Raw genomic sequence first — 5,706 nt, 5'->3', positions numbered from 1 at the left:
TACAAAGCAGCTGGAGAGGTTGAAGTAATTTGTTTTAAAAATGCCAGTTTGAAACGAGGTCATCAAGTGTCAAACCTCAAGGACACCCCACATGTGCAACAACGTGATTGTGATCTTATACGCAACAGTAACACATTCATGAAGTATTTCAGTTAAAATGAATGTGCCCCCTCTCAATACAGTGCTGTCTTACTTTAAAGCAAAAACTCAAAGTCCAGTTCATTTCTAGGAAACGTCTCTATCTTCTACCTGGATGACTGACTGACTGACTCACAGAATATTATTTATTTATTTTTTCTTTTTCTGTTGAAGAAGCTTTGACTGGCCACTGAGGCTCAAAACTGTTTGAGTTGTCATGAAATTCTTGGGGGTTTTCCTCACTAGTCTGCTTCATGTACGTTGAGTTTTTTCAGGAAGGTCTCCTGTGGACAGAATTTCTTTGTTTTGTGTGTGTGTGTGTGTGTGTGTGTGTGTGTGTGTGTGTGTGTGTGTGTGTGTGTGTGGTGTGTGTGTGTGTGTGTGTGTGTGTGTGTGTGTGTGTGTGTGTGTGTGTGTGTGTGTGTGTGTGTGTGTGTGTGTTTAATGGTTTCATTCAAGTCCAAGAGCTATTAAATGGAAAATAAATTCAAAACTTTAAAATTTTCTACTTTCAAACTGTAAAATAATAAATTGTAATAAATGTTTTCCAAAATAATTCCTAAGACCAGGTAAAGCCCCTCCACCAATGGCCAAAAAGTCATTTGCAAGTACCTTGTCAGGTCTCAAGGGCCAAGCGGGGGTTAGCCTATTTTTAAATATTTTAAGCACCCCTAATATATATATATGCATGCATATGCTTAGTTAAGGTCCTTAACTAAGCATTTAAGAATTAAGACAGTAAACTTTACCACAAAGTTTAATGCACAGCATAAGTGAATCATTTAAATTCCTGCTAAAAAGGCATAAATCATAAAACTCATTTTGTATTTTTATTTGTTGGCAGTAAGTGGCAAACCAAGCCTGCAGTGACAGATATCAGCATTTTTTTTTTTTTCAAAAGCAAAAAAGCTTCAGGTGAGGTTTGTGCACTCTATAGACCTTATGTGATAGTAGATATGGACATTGAGAATAGCAAAGGATGGAAAGTGAAGCTCGGGGTAAATTGAATATGTGTATCAGACTGTGGAGGTGTCTTACTTGTGTTACTGACTTAAGTCACACATTTTTATTTTTCTTACTTTTAAGGACTTCATTAGATCTTGTCTGTCCTTTCTATGCTTTGCTGTTAATTCAATAAATAATTCATATTCATATATTTCTTATCCTGAACCCATTTATGTGCAGTGTACCATCTGTGTTCTCTGCTGTAGCTGTGCTAAACCAGGTCCTCCTACACACGGCACTAAACCTCACGGATCAGAACAACTGCAGCTACTGTATTTTTATGACTTACAACGTGGATGTGCGTGCTGCCAGAAAAACAGAGACATCAATCAGTTTGTAGAATAAATAAATGAGTAGCCAAAACTAAAACACAATCTAAGTAATGCCTAAAACTGTCTAAATGTAATTGAAAAATGATATCACGGTGAAGTGTTCTGTACTATGACATAATAATCTGTTAAGATTAAATAAAAAAAATCTTCAATAACTATAGGCTCATAAGACTAATATAAAACCAAGGATAATATACTGTACTCAGCCTCTGAATATTTCAGACCTGCTCCTAAGTTTCAATTACTATTTGCCCTCACCACATTAGGAGATTAATTTATTTGTTATATAAACTGCACCAGAATGCAGGAATTTTATGTATGGGCCGTTATCCATTGCTAATATGCGTGTTGTTGTTGTTGGTTGTGGTGTTTTTTTTTTTTTTTTATCATTTTGACAATGAATGCAGCTTTTACAAGCAATGTTTTCACTCTGAAATCATGGGAAATTGTACTTCTGGACATCTAGATTTTAAAAATGTGCTAAGCACCCCTAAAACTGTAAGTCTAAAATTGCCTCTGGGGCCAAGTCTCAAGTCATGTCTTAAGTCAAGTTCCAAATCAGCTTGCCTGTCTTGATCTGTGATTTTTAGAGATGAAGCATGGCACTGTTGTGTTTTTTGTTTGTTTGTTTGTTTGTTTGTTTGTTTGTTTGTTTGTTTTCCGGAGATGGTAAGATGGCTGAACTCTTAGGGACACCAAATTTTGCAACGTGAAAACCCAGATCACAAGCTAAAGTAGGTTCTAGTCTACCCTGAACCTGGTCTGGGTTCACTGCTGTTCTTACAGCAGCGTAGTTTTAGTTATCTGTGCAGGAAGAGGAGCGGTAGCATCGTACCACTGGGCAGACTGAAACATGTGCCAGAATCAAACACCAAACATCGCTCGACGTCACCAACTAGTGGAGATCTATGCAACAGAAAAACACCAAGGTACCCACCAAACCTCATGACCAGAGCCAACATTATGGCCATGATGGTGTGGAACGCCCTTTTCTTTGACGGGTCAAAGAAGGAACTATCCCAATAAAAACAGCACATTATCATGTGACAAAATCAAAGTAAAAACCAAAATAATCACAATCTATTGGCAGAATGATATATTGGTCGCTCTCAATATGTAATAAAGCAGTTTGAGTGCCTTCTCAGTGAGCAAATCTTAATTAAAACTCAAGTCATTTACTAATCATTAATAACTGAAATATTACTATAGTAAAATTACCCATCTTTCCACAATATTAATGAGTCTCTGTGTGTCTTTAGTTAATGGTGTTTGATCCAAATCCACAATGAACCATTGTGAGCACGACTCTCTGGGGTTTTGCATGTTACAAACTAGTGCACACCTGGTGATACAGTAAATTTAAGCAAGCACATTTTGTTTATTTTTGTCTGTTTCCGTACAAATGCCAGATTACAGGAACTGACTTTCAGTAAAGGGTGAAATGTATGAAAACTTTATTTTGAGGCCAAATATCAAGGTTACAGCACAATGGATATAGATATAATATACAGATTCTCTAAATCTTCTGATTATATTATGGACTGTAGATGATGGAATCGCTAAATTCCTTGCAACTGAACGTTGAGAAACATTGCTCTTAAACTGTTGGACTGTTTTTTTTTTGTTGTTGTTTTGTTTTGTTTTTTCATGCAGTTGTTCACAAAGTGGTGATCCTCATCCCATTTTTGCTTGTGAACAGCTGAGACTTTTGGGGATGCTCCTTTTTTCACCTGTTTCCAGTTAGGTGTTCTTTGAGCATTCATCAACTTTTCCAGTCTTTTGTAGCACCATCCCAACTTTTTCAATATCTTGTAAAGCAAAGACATTGTTCAAATTCTACTAATGCTTCATGTTTCTCTCATCCTCGCACTGGTAAACAATATCCTATTTCTTCATTTATCAATTGTAATACAACTCATGTAGTATATATTTTAAAATGCCCCTGTGGATTGGCATATGTTGGCCAAACGAAACGTCAACTTAAATTACGGATAGCTGAACATAAAACAGCAATCCGTACTGAGAATTTAACTTGTGCCATGGCAAGTCACTACAAACAGGCCGGTCATGGCTCTGCAGCATCTTTAAAATTTTGGGGGATTGAGAGAATTATAGTTCCACCCAGAGGTGGTGACATCATCAAAAAACTCATGTAGAGAAGCATTTTGGATTTATACTTTAGGCACTTTGGAACCTTTTTGGTTTGAATGAGGATCTAAAATTGACTTGTTTTCTTTAATAATTGTTTTTAGTCTGGTTTTAGTCATGTGTGTTTTGGGACAGTGTGTTTCTAATCATGAATTGATTACTAATTGAGTGAGTGTTGTGCCCTTCGAGTGATGGTCATGCCCTTTTGAAAGCACCTGCTTCTTATTAGTATTTAAGCTGTACCATCTCTGTTTGTGCAGGACTCTGAGGAAGATGTGACTCTCACATCGAAACGTCAGTCCCTTTGAACATTTTTTTCCTTTCAGCACCTTATTAAAGACTTTTTGCACTTATTTCTGTGCTGCACCAGTTATTTCTTCTTTTTTATTAAATATCTTGTCTTTGTGGTGTATTCAATTGAATATAGGTTGAAGAGGATTTGCAAATCATTGTATTTGTTTTTATTTACATTTTACACAATGTCCCAACTTCACTGGAATTGGTGGTGGTGGTGTGTGTGTGTGTGTGTGTGTGTGTGTGTGTGTGTGTGTGTGTGTGTGTGTGTGTGTGTGTGTGTGTGTGTGTGTGTGTGTGTGTGTGTGTGTGTGTGTGTGTGTGTGTGTGTGTGTGTGTGGTGTGTATAGCCAATGCAAATAGATAGCTACAGCTTGTAACTGAGAGGTGATTGACCAATATTTTATATATTACTTCACCTCAAGTGACCCTGAATGTCACATTTGAAGTAACATATTTTATTGCTTATGGTTAAACAGTGACAAATATGCATTTAATTACCATTAGACATGGACAGGAAGTCCTATGTGAGCTTATAATATGCAATTTCTAATTTGACCTTTTAAAAAACACAAACCATGAATGCAACCCTAAGTTTTCAGTTATGATTTCTACACGTCATTTCATGTAATTTGCAACATATCTTTTTTTATTTTCTCATAAAATTGAATTTTCTTTTCTGTTATTTGTTTGAAATAAATATTCATTCACATCTAACTAATATCTCCATCTTTATTTTGTTAATTAAAAGTTTGACTATATGAGTGTGCCATGTGTACTGTCACAAAAATATATGTACCCAATCAAAAAATTGTAAGAAAATGACAGCTTGATCTTTTTCTTTTAAAGCTCGAATTCCAGCATTTGTCCACCATGTGTCAGCAGCATTTATACACTTCCAAACGTCTGCTCACAACCTGACAGCATCTTCACTCTTATTCAATAAACTCTGCATCTTTCTTAAATCATTGTGATTTAATAAACATATTTATTGGTATATGCATCAGAGGTGGGATGATGTCACTGTCGAGTCATTCTCAAGTCATCAATTTGCAAGTCTTAAGTCAGCTTGCAAACAACTGATGGTCATTCTTCTGAACACTGGAGGAATATTTGAATTAGAACACATGTGACACCTACAAGCTCATGTGATTTATCTGGGAAGCAAAACTTTTTGGGTTTATACATTTGGTTTTGTTTTTGAAAGCGAGAGGGAGGGAGGTTTCCTGTAAAAGAGGAGAAGGCTGAGGAGGAGGAGGGGAAAGTGGGAGGAGAGAAGGGAAGGAATGTCCTAGAGGAGGTATTGTGTTCAGATATTGCACGGCCAGAGAGAGAATGAGGGAGGGCAGAGTCTGCTGGGAAGTCAAACTCCTCTCGGAAGAGGAGGTGTGACCGTTTGGAGAACAGTTCCTTTTTTGTCTGAAGAATCACCACCTAATCAATCACTCTGATCGACCAACTGATGGATCTGTGACGGCCGATGCTAACAGAAGATGATCTCGGTGGAGAATCCCTGCTCAGCTGATTTGGGCGTCTGTTTGGTTACAAGTTTGAAGGATTGAGCGGATGTTTCACATCGACTGATTTCTGAATTTGATTGATCAACTACAAACTTGAAACAGATCAATTTGACACAACTGGCCGAGTCGACGATTGGAAATCCAGCTGGGTTTACAGAATCCTGAAAGGCTCAATGATTCCTTGGGTCTTGACCCAACAAATCTATCTGATTTTAATAACTAATAGGCAGCGTTCGTTTGTTTTGTTTGTTTGTTTGTTTGTTTGTTAG

The sequence above is a fragment of the Thalassophryne amazonica genome, chromosome 23, assembly GCF_902500255.1.
Source record: "Thalassophryne amazonica chromosome 23, fThaAma1.1, whole genome shotgun sequence".
NCBI classification, from domain to species: domain Eukaryota; kingdom Metazoa; phylum Chordata; class Actinopteri; order Batrachoidiformes; family Batrachoididae; genus Thalassophryne; species Thalassophryne amazonica.
Note: the sequence above shows the minus strand (reverse complement) of the source record.